This window comes from Armigeres subalbatus, chromosome 2 (assembly GCF_024139115.2).
Source record: "Armigeres subalbatus isolate Guangzhou_Male chromosome 2, GZ_Asu_2, whole genome shotgun sequence".
Taxonomy (NCBI): Eukaryota; Metazoa; Arthropoda; class Insecta; order Diptera; family Culicidae; genus Armigeres; species Armigeres subalbatus.
Window position 1 is genome coordinate 115,660,389 of NC_085140.1, and position 16,175 is coordinate 115,676,563.

A 16,175-nucleotide genomic window follows, 5' to 3' on the forward strand; every position below is an offset into this window, starting at 1 on the left:
GTACAAACCTATGGCGACGTCTCAATAGTTCTGAATGTTCGTAATGAGAAAATATGCAGGTTCTGGTGCTTAAAGCCCAGTATCTTTTAGTCCAAACAAACTGAAACTGGCGCCACTTTCCAAAAGTAGGGAAAATTTGCCTCTGACCGGTTCAATTGGGGTAATCGGTTGATGACTTTGCAAATGGGCGTTCTAATGGGCGACATTTGATACCCTGCAGATTTGATCCATTTCGCTATATCACTTACAGCTGCTTGCAGCTTCCTATGGGTTGACTTAGGGTGCTTCCTGGTGGCGATCAAAAGGACATCTTCAGCATAAACCAACATGAAAATGCCCTATGACAGTCTAACGAAAACGTCCTTCTTTGCTATTAGGAAAAGTGTAACAGCTATATCTGGGCCTTAGGGTTTCTTCCTTCACACTTCCTTCACTTCGACGCATGGTTTCCCAGCAGAACACTGAAGGATCGGTTAGGTAGGAACATATTTACAAACTGCAACATGTTACCGGTGATCCCCCATAGCTTCAGCATTTCCAATACTCCTGGTGTCCAAGTTCGACTGTATGCCTTGGACAGATCAACCGAGGCGAGTTCTATGTGACTATCCTTGCTCCAAGCATCTTCTAGTATTCGCCTGAGCGACGCTAAGTAAGTCACGGTGTCTCTATGGGGAAATATCATTTTTCAAAAATCAGAAACACCCACCACGCGAAAGTATATGCTCTTCTCTTTCATATAGTGGGTAAACTAAAATGTTCTATCGGGGGTTCTAGAACAATTTTGATTTTTTTCACTATTTTTGGTGCAAAATCCATAGAAATCGTAAATGATAGCCGATTTAACTCCCCCCCCCCAAATGACCCCCAATAGAACATTTTAAAAATACACCTACGTGAAAAAGGAAAACCCATACTTTAATGATACTGATTTTTTGAAAATAAACCTCTTCGGTGTGCCTCGGCTCGATCTGAAGCCGTCTGTTGTCGAGGCGACCGGTACTTACCAAAATATCCACTAGAATTCAAGTTTATCGAGAGAAGAAGGCCGATTGAAGCTCGCATTATTGTCCTATGGAATTTGGAAAGCATCGATGTCGGCGGATGGGAGCGGATGTTTTTTTTTTCAAAGCTGTTCTGGGTATTGCTGGTAGGAGGATTTTGTACCGAAATGATCCGCGAGAGCATCCACTACAAGGACCGGGCCTCGTTGGACTGTGTCATTGATTTTCAAGGTGGAAGCAATTTACTTTTCGCCACAACTCAGTCGTCGATTGTTCATAATTTATCCCATCTAAAAATTTCGTCCAAGAAATTTTCTCTTTCGCCTCTCTAATCACTTGACAGCAACCATTTTTAGCGAATTTGTATTTCGAACGTATATGTACTCTCAAACTCCGTGCTTTCCGGAGGAAACTCCTTTTTAGTCCTTTTCAATGATCGAAGCGTCTTGCGTCTATCCTTAACCGCCTTCTTGGCTTCATCTCCCGCACCAAGGGACAGCTTTTTTCCCAGCATTAGGACTGGTTTTATGGATAGAGTTGGTTGTCACCTGAAGTATCAATTCAGACAACGCAATGACGGATGTTTGTGTTTTCTAGTCGAGTTTTCTCTAGACCTTCATCTGGTAGCTGCTCCAATCTGCTTTATCATAAGTTGGCTTTCGTTATATTATAGGTTGACTATCGATCGCCACGATGATCAGTGCTTAGTCGCTACCTCTAGGGTCACTATCCGCTGACCAGAACGGCCTACCCACGACGGAAATCGAGGCCAGTGAAACGTCAATGGCTGGTTCTACCAGTCCTCTGCGGGAAGTTGGAGAGCCATCATTCAGGATGGGAAGTCCGGCGTCGGTTGCCGCATAAAAAACAATATTTCCCCTAGAGTTGGGCAGAGGCTACGGGTCTTTGGAAGAGCGGACGGTTTCTGGATGGACCAGGGAGAATCTCGGTATGTCCGCTGTATAGAAGCTTGTGGAGGTTATCATAGATAATTGAAGATCTAGACGTGGATTCTAGTGGGGCAAAAAAAACATTTCTGACGCTGGTGATCTAGACACCAGGAGGAAACTTGATTCTCAGGACCCCGTAATACATGAGGGCCCATAACACCGGGCCCAGTATTGATCTTTACGGTAATAGGAACGCTTTTATGACCGTTATCGGCTTCGTTAAATAGAATACGGTTCTGGGAAAAGCTTTCCAAGACCCAGTACACGGCCACCGGCAGGATAAGCCAGCGTAACGAGAGCGCGATGGCATCTCATCCTGCGCTTTTGAAGGCATTCTTCACATCAAGGGTCACTAACACACAGTATAGAATACCTCGCTTTTTCTGTTGGATCGCTATCTCGGCAGTCTTTACCACAGAGTTGAAAGCGTCCAACGTGGACTTACTCTTACGAAAACAAAACGGATTACTTAACCCTCTGAGTACGAGGTCAGTCTGTTAAGGATGATCATCTCCAGCAACTTACCCATCGTGTCAATTAGACAGATTGGTCTGTACGCAGAAGGGTCGCCCGGCGGCTTCCCGGTATTCGGCAACAGAACCAACTTCTATCGAGGAATCGACACTTATCGAGGTATCTCTACATAGATAGCCTGAACATGTTCAGGTTCGCTATGATGGATGCCCTGAGAGTGCTGCTTGTGTAGCCCTAAATAGCCGGAACGAAGTTATGACAGCGACTCTCCGTGGATGCGTGTGCACGCCGCGGAGGTCTGACTAGAAGAGGAAAAGTCATGGCTACTCGCTGATTGACGCACTGATGAGTGAATCTATTAACACACGCTGAAGGCACTTTACTCAAACCCCACACTGCTCAGAGCTCCCTCAGGCCCTGGTTATTTGCTTCAGCTTTGACTGACTGTACATATCGTATATCGATGGTTGCTACTCCGTGTTTGTCGAGAATCTGTCGAGAATGGCACAATGATTCAACAGAACGGCTGACTGGGATAAGTGAATCATTCTCACTATGCAAGTTTCAATAAATCTATAACTCCACCGGCCACGTCCTTACAGTCAGTTAGGAAAATGGAAGGAACATTAGTAGGTGATTTTTACTATTTAGTGACCGTGTTTACCTCTGCGTCTCCACAAAAATCATAGGAAGGAACATTCGTTAATGGGTAGGTATCGTTGTCCATGGATTCACACTGATAAGTGATGTGACCGAAAATCAATTTATCAACCGCATTAAGCAGAATCAAATACTTCATTGATCGCGGGAACCTTTTGCGTCTAATATAAAAACGAACAAACGCACACTCACAAACACCAGAATGACAAGCTCCAAAAAGCTGCTTGCCAGAAGGTTACATTTTCCAAAAAGAATTCGCCAGAAAATACCATTCTCTAGAAAACCATTTGCCTGAGTTTATAATTTCCAGAGAATTCGCGTGATTATTTCTTTAACATTAGCACTAAATACAGTCAAACCTCCATGAGTCGATGTTCTATGACTCGATATCGACTCATGGAAGCAAATTTTGCCATATTAAAAAACATTTTTTGGGCTACTGTGATGGTCCCTTCAAACAGCTTTCCAATGATTTTATATTCCACATCTCGATATTTCCATGAGTCGTTGGTCCCTTCAAAATCGACTCATGGAGGTTTGACTGTAGAAAAAGATTCAAAATTTTTGTCATATGCATGGAAACAGACATGAATTGACACAGTAAATCAATAGAAACGATAAAGCTTCAAGCGCGTTTCCCAAGAAATGGAACTGAGAGAGAATTAAATATTGTCAGCATAATCTAGTTTTTCATAAAACGTCATAAGGGGCCGTCCAGAAACCACGTGGTCATATATGGGGGGAGGGGGGGGTTTGCAAAATGACCACGAAAAGCCACATGGGGGGGGGGGGGGTGTTGCTCTCGAACCACGTGGTTTTTTTACACGAAAAACTTTTGGTGAATAACAATAGCGGTGTAAAAAATACAAATCATTAAAATTTAATGATTTAATCATTAAACGCAAAGCGCATCTTAGGGCCGATGTTTACGTAGCGTCTTTTCAACTCAGTGTTAAAAAGACGCAGGTGTGCTTCGAGAAAAACCAGTAACGCAGCGTCGGTCGTAACGCCGATGCATATCTGCGCTTATTTGACCATCTGTAGCCTTAGATCCTTTTCCATCAAAAAAAATAAACGAAAAACAGGTTGCGATTCAGTCTCAATTTCCGCAAAAAAATTTGGAAGGAAAAATGAGAAAATATAAAAAAAATTCCTCCGTGCCACGCCGCCACCGCCGCAGATGGTTTTGGCATCACGCCGCCAACACTCAAAGATGTTATCGATCATTTAATAATCTGCTTTCGATCATTTAGTAGTTTATCAAAAACTCATTCTAGAGGCTAAATTTAAAAATGTATTTGTATGGTGGACTTTAGTGCTAAGGTTTTTCTACAACTCTCCTTAACAGGTCGATGTTTGAATTCCACTGCTAAAGGAGTTATGGTGCTAGTTGCCATACTTATACTAAATGATAACAAAATATGCAATCATTTAGTCTTAAGTTATTAGTGAAATTAAAACAACGAACTGTTAGGCAGAGTAGTAGATAAACCTTTGCACTAGAAGTCCACCATATAACACATTTTGAAATTAAGCCTCTGGAATGAGTTATTAAAAAACGACTAAATGATCGAAAGCAGATTACTAAATGATCGATAACATCCTTGTCGACACTTTTGCATCAGCGGACTGCAGCTACAAATTTGAAAATATTCATGTTTTTACAATAATCCAAGAAAAAAAATTCAAAAGAATTTCTTGTGGATATTCAGGAAAAATCCTGTAAAGAAATTTTTTGTAAAAACTTTGAAATTCCTTTATATAATCCTGATAAAGTGCTGGCATTCAGAATGATTTTTGAACAATTCTCTCTGAAAAATTTTGCTTGGAAATTTTGCTACAAATTGGTAATGAAAAAAAAACAAAACATCTCCAGTGTAAATTGCAAAAAAAATTCCTTAAAACTCCGAAAAAAATTCCATGTGAATTCTGTCTGAAAATTCAAAACAGTCCCGTGGGAAATACATATAATTTTCAGTGGAAAAAAAATGTTCAAATTTTCATATATTTTTTTTTACATTCTAATGAAATTTTCTACGACAAGTTCTTTCGAATCTTCACCAGAAATTCTTCTTTATTTCCAAAAGAAGTTTCTCGAACATTTTAAGGAGTGCACTTAAAAATGTTCAGTTCAGTCTGCAATGGCTGGCATATAAAAGCTTTCAATTTATAACTAAGAAATGCTAAGAGAAGATACTAAGTTGAAAAGCAGACCAACTTCCAGTTGGAATATGGAGCCATAGAAGAAGAAGAAGACTTCTGAATTTTCAATAAAACTCTTCAGAATTTCCGAAAGATATTAAACAGCCAATGCCACATGAAACACTTTGATATTTCCGTTGACTTTTGTTTTTTTGGTTTTTTTTTCAAATTTAGAATTTTGAAATGAAATTTTTGGAATACTTTTTACGCTCTTTGTGAATTTATCACATTTTAAAAATTCAAGAATTTTTTATTCGAGACATTATTTAGAATTTCCAATGTTAGAACGAGTCTATGGATTATCTTCAAAAAATTCTTTGGATTTTCAAAAAATAAATCTTTAGAATTCTCGAGATTCTTGTTTTTTTTTTAATTTGTACCATAAATTCTTCCAAAATTTCCTAGGGAATTCATTCTTCTTCGGGAAGTCCTTTTGATTTCTTTGTAGGTTCAGCTAAGCATTGCTTTAAGTCTTTACCATGCAAAGATGCACAGGAAATGATTTAGAAATTTTAAGGAATTTTCACATTAGAAAATCTTTAAAATTTTGATTTGATTTTTTAAGGAATTCCTTCAAAAGTACAATTTTTTCGTAATTTTCACTTGTAAAAACATCGGAATTTCCTCGGGAAGTTCATTATTGGTGTTTCAGATGAACTTTTTTCGATTTTCTACTGGAAAATCTTATGAATGTCCATAGGAAAGATTTTGGCACATTCCGAATAATTGTTTTGGGAAATTAAAAAGAAAAACTGCTGAAAGTGTCTTTCTTTTTCTTTTGGATAACGAAAAAGTTGCCAAAGGATTTTGAAAAAAAATCTTCAGGATTCTGTAAAAAAGTAAGCTGTTTTTTTTCTAATTTATACTGAAACCTGTTAATACCTGTTAATATTGGAATGTAAACTAATTTGATGATTCGGAAAGCAAAACTTGAATTTCTACAGCAATGCTAATCAAAAGAACCAACAGTAGGAGGTTTTATTTGCATATCTAAGATTAAATATTAACTTTGTGATTCTCTGATAAACTTTTGCTGTAAGAGTTCAGTTCAGATGCTTCCTTGAGGTTGATATATCTTAAGAATTTCCAGTACCTCCAGAGCTACGGAAGGTCCCAAATACTCTCAGGAATCTATAGGGATATTCAGTGATGAACTTTAGAATTATTTTAAAAAAATCATTGATAAAAAATTCTAAAAAAAATTAATGATATAGGGATATTTTGGAAAATTTCTAAACCATTACAATTTTTTCTCGAAATTTTTATAACATATTCGCGAGTCCACATTTTTTCGTATCCTCCTGATGCATCGAAGGTGAAAGAGTTCTAGATATCCTAATACCCGTTAAACATTACAGCATAACATCATCAAATAATTCGAATTCATGAAATTTATAATTTCCATGCTGGGTTTAGTTTGATTTTGAATCAGTTGAAACTGTCTATCTTCAAAATTGATCGGATTGACCATATGATTTAGTTACATAAAGTTTTTTGTTAAGTTTTTGTACTTTAGAAAAAACCACGTGGTCAAAGGGGGGGGGAGGGGGGCTCTGCCAAATGAACACGATAAGCCACATGGGGGGAGGGGGGTTGAAAATCTACAAAAATATGACCACGTGGTTTCTGGATGGCCCCTAAGTGACCAATAACTTAAGAACTGTCTCGCCCATTATGAGTCACAAAAAGTCCTTAGTCACTTTGCATAACTATTAGTCACACAATGATCTTGAACTGGTTAGTGCAGGTTAAAATTAATGTTTTCGTTCTAATTTTGATTACATATACAGAACAACAACTAGGTGATTTAGTAGGGTTAATAAAACCAGAGTAAATTTAAGTTTTCGAATCACTGCTAGGAAACACGCTGTGACACATGAAGTTATTGGTCAGACATATTTGAATTGTTTCTCATTTTTGTTTTGGCATGTGCTGCTAGAATTGATACATCTATAATATTTCATTATTTGGGGAACCACCTGGTTAAATCATTTCCCGCCTACATTCTGATCAATTTTCAGTGTGCGCGCGATTTACAGTCGATTGTTTAGCAAAAAATTTCATATTCTATTTATTGTTTTTTTTTCATTCAAATAACATTCACACAATTAACTTAGTATAAAATTCTATTCCGACAATTCGTTAATAGTTAATAAAAACCTCATTTCTACCAAATGGCCATTCGAGCTAATGCCTCTTCAACGTTATGTTCTTTCGATCAAATGTCGTTCGACGAAGCCCGATTCCACTACATGTCTTTCGTGGAAACTACCGTTTTGCGTTTTGCGGCTTTTGCGAAAAATTGCGTTTTTCGGCTTTCAGTCACATGAAAATGATGATTTTAATCATTGCCAACGTTTCGATCCGGAAGTTTAGATCTTCATCAGGGCTCGAAATTAATCAACCTGTCTACCGTGAAAAAATAGGGACAAAAAGTTCATATCGCCTGCAGATCTTGGGAGAATAATCCTTCGGATTATTGTAGAATCTTATTTCGCCTTCATAGACGTAGGCAGCTTTGCCGCTGGGATGGACTTCTCGATTTTGAATTACCTTTCTTCTGAGGTTCTTAAATCTTGTTTTTAAAAAACTAATATTCTTCAAAGTAACTCAGTTGACTGACGCTTAGCGTACACGTTCAGGGTGCCGTTATTTATTGAAGAAATCGATTGAAATGATTTGCAAGGTCAATGTATCTCATCTATTTGCAACTATTTTTTTTTTTTGCAATTCAGAATCAAAATTTTATTTTAAGTAATAAAACAACCTTCAATATCAATGAGTGGTTTAATGACTATTACAGTGCTAAACTACCCATGACCGCATATTTGTAATATTTGCATTTTTGTCGATTTTGAGTTAAGCTTACGAATCGTCTCCAAATTGTTAGTTCTTACGACTGACTAAGTGAAATCTTAAAGTTTGTTCTAGTTACCCCAAAAAAAGTACCAAGTTGTTTTGTAACATTGAGCAAAGTAGCCGCATAACAGTCACACTGAAAAATTCTATCGTCAGTATGACATGCTCCTAGAACGAAAAATTTTGCAATTACACTGAATCAACAAAGTCTTGTAAATAACGCTGTGAAAGATTTACACTGACAAAAGCGTATCTGAAATTTTTGGCCATTTATAGAAAAGGTAATTAGTTTACTTAAACCCTCCATTTCTCCCATACATACTTTTGTCGCTTGTTATATATATGCGATCATAGGCAGTAAAATGAGTTGCAAAGAAATATTATAACACTTACTCGTTCAATTCGTTTTAAATTTATTTAAAAATTAATTCGTTTTCAAATTATTTATTCTCTGCGTTGTTAAACATTTTAAATTACTTGACTTCTAAATTTTCCATAGGTAGGCATTTTCACCTATCGATTCGTGTTTTGTTGAACTTGTGCAATGTGGCTTGATAACAAGGAAACTGATTGCAGAACTTGGATATTTTCAGCACATTTTTGTATTGTTTTTGATTCGCATTCATGCATGCATCTATCAATCTTATGTTTATCCTAAATATGGCAGTAAAATTCAAACGAACCAATTATTCTTGAATTTGATGCATCATAGAAATATCTTCCATTTGGCTGTTCTTCTGCTGTTTTATTCACAACGTCACAGCAAACAGCCAGCAACCTACATTTCGTCCTATCAACGCAAAGGACAACAACTTGACCTTAACCGATAAGACGTCTTCTGGTCGTAAAAACAGCCGACCACCAACGACCTGTCCTTCTATTGCGCATGCGACCAGCTCGCAAGACCACTACAATCACATCCCCACATACTGCTCCACATCCAGCTGTGATGAAACGAGAGGCAAACAAACCATTTGTTGCCTCCACGGTGTACATAACTAACCCAGTTTTAAAACGGCGGATTCACACACCGGTGCAACAATGCAATGACGTCTCAGAGTCCTGGGCCTAGATTTGATTCGGTTTTCGTGCACCGAGTAGATATCACAAACATCTGCAAAAAGAAAAAGGATTGCAAACGGTGGACAAAGTCCTCACAGTCGCAACGATTGTAACAACGCCAACCGATTCCACCGCAGCACTGCAACCACGAACGGTACACAAATGGTTGTCGCATCCGCAACGATCTCTACATTTTGTAGCTTCCGGGGTCCATTCCTCTCCATGCTGTGATTCGCAAATGGCACCACCGCCTATGGTTTTTCATGCGGCATTTGTGTAGTCAGTTCGTTAGTGTCGTTAGTTGGTTCGTGGAAGCCGGTCGACCCCCTTCGCGATGGATGGCTTCAGCTGCAAGGCAATCAGGACGAATCGGCTTTTTGGCACGGACTTGACCCAGATTCGTGGGAGGGAACGAGTGGGCGGCTAATTGGTTATACATCAGCAAACTTCAACGAATTGATGGAGTTCGCTGGAAAGGGTCACAGAATAGCTTGCAGCCTGTAGTTACGGTGCTATCTAGGTCAGATGGAATGCATTTGCGTACATTGTTGCCTGGGTTTCTATGAGGTGACCTATTTGCAGTTCTGTTCGACTATTGGTAGTGGCAATTTTAGAAGTTTGCCAATTTTTGTGCATTAAAGCAGCAAGTCCACCATCAGGAATCTAAATTTGAAAAAAAAAAACACAAATTTAAAAGCACCATGTTTAAAAAATAAATTATATTTGATAATTTTTCAATTTAAGAAAATTTGATAAATTTGACGGAATTGTAAAAATTTACAATTTTTGTCATATATTTATCACTTTTGCAAATTTTACAAATTTTACAAATTTTACAAATTTTACAAACTTTACAAATATTACAAATTTTACAAATTTTACAAATTTTACATATTTTACAAATTTTACAAATTTTACAAACTTAACAAATTTTACAAATTTTACGAAGTTTACAAATTTTACAAACTTTACAAATGATACAAATTTTGCAAATTTCGACAAATTTTGCAAATTTTGACAAATTTTACAAATTTTACAAATTTTACAAATTTTACAAATTTTACAAATTTTACAAATTTTACAAATTTTACAAATTTTACAAATTTTACAAATTTTACAAATTTTACAAATTTTACAAATTTTACAAATTTTACAAATTTTTAAAATTTTACAAATTTTGACAAATTTTACAAATTTTACAAATTTTACAAATTTTGACAAATTTTGACAAATTTTGACAAATTTTGACAAATTTTGACAAATTTTGACAAATTTTGACAAATTTTGACAAATTTTGACAAATTTTGACAAATTTTGACAAATTTTGACAAATTTTGACAAATTTTAACAAATTTTGACAAATTTAACAAATTTTACAAATTCTACGAATTTTACAAATTTTGACAAATTTTACGAATTTTACAATTTTTTAAAATTTTACAAATTTTGACAAATTTTACAAATTTTGACAATTTTTGACAAATTTTGACAAATTTTGACAAATTTTGACAAATTTTGACAAATTTTGACAAATTTTGACAAATTTTAACAAATTTTGACAAATTTTGACAAATTTCGGCAATTTTTTAAAAATTTTGATAAATTTGTCAAGACATGAAAAAAAATTGACATAAACTCAGAATTATTCAGTACTTATTGAATAATAAATCATATTAAAATTTAACATAATTAAAATGATGAGAAATGAAGTCTGTAGAGTGTTCTGTATTTCATACTTCAGTGCTAAGCATTGGTGAATACAACGTAGAACAAGACGAATAGCACAGTTAGATCACGCTCTGACAATGTTGCTAATGAAAGCAGTAGCTGTTCTCAATAACAGATAAAAATTTCACTGCTAACTCACCTAACCGTCTACTGAACAACGGCTATTTTAAGACAGAATGAATACCTAAGTAAGAATCTCACATCTCCTGCGTCTACAGCTAGTCTACTCCTTTGCATACTCAAACAGTGACCGCTGAACGGCGAAGACTACGGCACACGGTGTGGTGGTCGCCATTATTTCAAGGTGAACCACTAGTGGGTACCGTACTCCTTCCTGTTAAGTTACCCATTCCAGCGAGACAGTATCCACATAGGGAGAGTGACTATTTCGGAAACTTTTCAGCTGTGACAAATATTTGAGAATTCAAATTTCACCGCAGTCATTCAAAAAAATAAAAATGAAAGCAATTTGCGCTTATTGTTTTAGGAGTCTGTAACGAAAACTGGACCCTCGTAGGAAATACAGGGCGGCACCCTATATTACTGTCTGTAGTAGCTCAGCTACGTAGATGCAGCTAAACAGTCTGGGAGACATGGCTGGCAGCGCCGGCGTCTCAAGTGCCGCTTGTTCTTCCAAACATGCCATTTTAGTTGCTTTGTTTAGTTCTCTTCTTTATTTGTGCATATGTTGCCGACTACCGCCGCGACTGTGTTGGTACATTCTTCGAAGAAAGTGATTGCGAATTTGCTTGTGCGAAGTCAAGCTATCGTCTTCAAAGATGTATTCAAAAGAGTTGAATATTACAAATGAATAGAGCTTAGTTAGTAGTTGGCAAAGTTTGGAAATTCTTAAAACCCACCAACTACAAAAAAGATAATCAGTCGAGCACGATTCTATGTAACCTTGTAAGCATGTGCTGTTGGTAAATTACTTTTATTTCTACGCTACATTGTCAGACAAGCGTGAAAACACGCACCCACGCGTCACTATGGGAGCACTAACGGATTTTAGTAAACAACTTGCCGGCAACCAAACATCTACTAGCCATCAGCCCTTGTCATTCATTCTTTATCGGGATTGTGACACATGGGACGTCTAAAACCCGTTCCGAATGTTGTGCTTCACCTCACGATAAAAAATAAACTTATCTAATAAATCCATGATCTATCCATTTACCAGTGAGAAAGAGTTAAATTTCAAGATTTGTCTCCGATCTTAATCGATGGCAAAGCTGTTTAGTCGTCGGCGATGAGTGTGGCGTGGTGACTCAGGAGTGACTTTGTTGCTCCTTGTTAGTCTAATCAAGTAGTCAATCATCGCCGATCATTTGTGTGCTTGGCTGCGTGGCGATAAATGGTGTGCATGGCGAGGAAAAGCCGGTGGTGGTTTGGGTTGTGTGTTTGTTTAGCGGGGAAGACTACCAATGGTTCAAGATTTACAGATCCCTATATGGAAAGCATCTTCCGCACTAGTTTTTTTTGTAGACATCCAATCGAGTCCATCTTGATTGAATGAAATTAGCGTTTTTCCAAAATAATGCGTCTCACTTTTCATTTCATTTATTTAGTTTACATCTAAACAGATAACACTGAATCAACAATTTGACGCCACAATACACGGCTCGAGGCCGCATCTCTCCATCCTTGAATGCGCCCCACGCTCGCCAGGTCATTTTGCACCTGGTCTGCCCACCTCCACGCCGTCTCGTACCTGCCGGATCGAAAACGAACACCATCTTGACAGCGTTGCTGTCCGGCATTCTTGCAACATGCCCTGTCCATCGTACCCATCCAGCTATAGCTACCTTCTGGATACTGGGTTCGCCGTAAAGCTGGGCGATCTCGTGGTTCATTCTTCGCCGCCACACACCGTCTTCTTGCACACCGCCAAAGATGGTCCTAAGCACCCGCCTCTCAAATACTCCGAGTGCTTGCAAGTCCTCCTTGAGCATTGTTCATGTGTCATGTCCGTAGAGGACAATCGGTCTTATAAGCGTCACATTTGGTGCGATGGCGAATCTTTTTTGACCGCAGTATCTTCTGGAACCCGTAGTAGGCCCGACTTCCACAGATGATGCGCCTTCGTATTTCACGACTAACATTGTTATCAGCCGTTCCAAAGATCCAAGGTAGACGAATTCCTCGACCTCCTCGAAGATATCCCCGTCTATCATGACACGGGCGTGCCCTGTCGCGCTCGTTTTCGTCCACAAGCATGTACTTTGACGCATTCACCACCAGTCCAACTTTTGTTGCTTCACGTTTCAGGTGGACGTACAGTTCTGCCACCTTTACAAATGTTTGGCCGACAATGTCCATGTCATCCGCGAAACAAATAAATTGACTGGATCTGTTGAAAATCGAAACCCCCCGACTGTTACACTGGACTCTCCGCATGACACCTTCTAGCGCAATGTTGAACAACAGGCACGAAAGTCCATCACCTTGTCACCGTTGCTTTGATCAGTCTGGTAAGCTTCCCAGGGAAGCTGTTCTCGTCCATAATTTTCCATAGCTCTACGCGGTCTATACTGTCGTATGCCACCTTGCAATCAACGAACAGATGGTGCGTTGGGACCTGGTATTCACGGCATTTTTGAAGGATTTGACGTACAGTAAAGATCAGGTCCGTTGTCGAGAGCGGCCGTCAACGAAGCCGGCATGATAACTTCCCACAATCTCATTCACTAATGGTGACAGACGCGGAAGATGATCTGTAATATCCCCATTGGCGTAAATAAGGGAGGGCTAGGGGAGGCTTAGCCCTCCCTAGAAAAAAAAATTAGCCCCCCTCCTAGGATTTTAAAATTTAGTTAGTAGTGATATTAATTTTTAATATATAACATATTGAATTACTGAAAAAGTTTCAAGACAAAAGCATTATCTTCCATATTCTTCCTATCATAATGAAATGAGTGGAAGACAAATGAGCTTGTTTCTCATTCCTGAGAAAGATTCCTGTGTTTCAGTGAAATTGCATTTAGTGTTTAATGAAATGAAAAAGCCATACCTTCTTGATTTGAAAGCATCAAAGTAAGCTTGATATGAACAACAACGGAGAGCAGCCAAAATCAAGCTAGGTGTTTCAATCTGCCATATTTATGGACGAGATGAAGGCGGGGATGAAAAATTCATTTTCAGTGCAAAACATAAACAAACCGGCTGGCTTTCCCATACTAAAATCAAAGATGGCTGAATCGTGAATTTGGCAGATTGGAACACCTGTTGTAGATTTCCCGACTAGGTAGAGCAAGGTGGAAACTACCAATAGATGGAACGATCACAAACACTGTGGGCTATGAGCACCAACAAAACACAAAGCGAATATTTCAGTTTAAACGTAGCTTATATTCATTTTCATCGTGGCCTATTCTCACTCCTGACCTCAAGACCTATCCTCTACTCTATGGCTCGAGGCCCATACAATCGTTTTCTTAAACTAATGGTAGGTACTCACGGTACCGCTCCGCGGAGCCAACGACACACCGCCTGCCACTGAGCCGTTCATGTTGTTTGGTTCCGCCACCAGGCAGACTCTGGACGCAGCGACCACCCACCGACGATCACTTGATAGCCGCATCGAGGCAAACACCACACTTCCGATGTCTCACTTCTTGGTGTCCGTCGGCTTTCACTGCGATGCTATGCCGTCCGTCCGTCCCAACGCGGATCACCGCTCACAATCGTTCTAACACCACGAACACACTGATAATCGGTTGTTGTTTTGACTCACCAATCCACGCACCACGGCAGGCTTGCGCCTCAAAGCAACACCCAGTCACGGTACGGTAACAAGAAGCAATAATGTATAAAACAAAAAGACCCTGCAATGTACATGTGCCCTTTAGTCGGAGATGTTAACTGGAGTTCGTATTTTTCACTCACCCTTAGCGGGGTCTTCTATTGTCCGGTTGTACGATCTTTCTGGGCGATTCACTTCTCCACCGTTACCGAAAAGCAGAGATGCTGTGGAATGATGCACAAATTGCGATTACTGTACCCACAAATCTCAATTTCACCTCACCTTGCTGATTTGCTGCGATAGCCCGCTTCGAGAGGGTGTTTCGCTTTCCACGACGTTTCCTGTACGACGGTCTCGGGCGAGCGTTTTACTGCGAACAATGCATGGTTAGAGCTGACAATCGGCCGCCATCTTATTAATAGACTCACCGTGCTGGGTTCTTCCTTTTCTCCAGATTTAATCATGCCGCCAGAGCAGCCGTGCAAACGTATTGTCAGTGCTGTGACACGACGAGGTTCACGAATGTTTCTTAATTGAAATCAGGCCAAATCCGTTGCCTCTAATTTCACCAAACTATGCACTTCTAACGCGGACTTAGTTTTGTCGCACTGGGTTTGTGTCCAGTCCGCTCTGCGGTCTGGCTGGCACTGCGCGTGGGATGGTGATGTCGTTCGCTTCTCTGTCGCGCATATGTGTTTGTGTGCTGATGAGAGATCAGTGGTTGGTAGCGCGATTGCCGATAAGTGAGAATTGCGTGAGTTATTTCTTCTCTTCTATCCGTTAGACGTTGATCCCATGGTGGTTTCTTGTGCATCGTTTCGACGCCATGCGTGTGTGTGTCCGATAGCAACCTCTGCAGTTTCCAATCGTCGCGTTGTACCGTGGCGTGGATGTATTTTTGTTGCGCAGCCTATTTACTGCTGATGGAATACCACCGCACTGATGGTCTTCGCCGGTAAACGGGAGGAATTGGCAAACTTGCACAGGGGTGCTCAAGCAGTGGCTTGCGAGTCGTGTGACTAATTTAGCTTTTCACTTTTTCAAGTTGTGCTTAACATAATAATCTAACCCAAATATCGCTACGTACCACAAAACATATTTAAACGTAACACACCTAGTGGTGTATTCATCTTGGCCAAAATAATTAAAGGCATATTGTCAACTATCACGGACTGAAGTGACAGTTTTCCAGCAGACTTCCGCTTGCCTAGCAGCATGATAATCTCCACAATTTCCATCAGCATCCGAGCAGGATTCTCACTAGATTCTTAGAGGAATTCCCAACAGAATCCGAGAAGAATTTTCATTGGAATCTCTGAAGAATTCCTTTGAGAATCATCGAAGCATTCGAACTGTAGTCCAGAAAAATTCACTCAGGATTCATTCCGGTTTCGTTGAGGGATACCCTCCATAATCAATAGAGGGTTTGCTTCAGACCCTCTCGTTGAGCTTTGGAATTCCTCCGGAATCGTTCGAAGATTTGTTTCGAAATTG

The 16,175-nt window shown here is 39.2% G+C and overlaps 1 protein-coding gene and 1 long non-coding RNA gene across 3 annotated transcripts in view; one reads left to right on the plus strand and one right to left on the minus strand.

The window, feature by feature from the left end:
* Window positions 1-16,175, plus strand: part of LOC134210697 (nuclear hormone receptor FTZ-F1) — a 667,660-nt gene that overhangs the window by 42,341 nt on the left and 609,144 nt on the right. The gene's annotated exons all lie outside the window — the stretch shown is intronic.
* Window positions 14,835-15,280, minus strand: LOC134214993 (uncharacterized). Its single transcript, XR_009979990.1, has 3 exons — window positions 15,110-15,280; window positions 14,964-15,051; window positions 14,835-14,905 (listed from the first exon to the last, which is right to left on the minus strand). It is a non-coding gene; the product is annotated as an uncharacterized LOC134214993 (long non-coding RNA).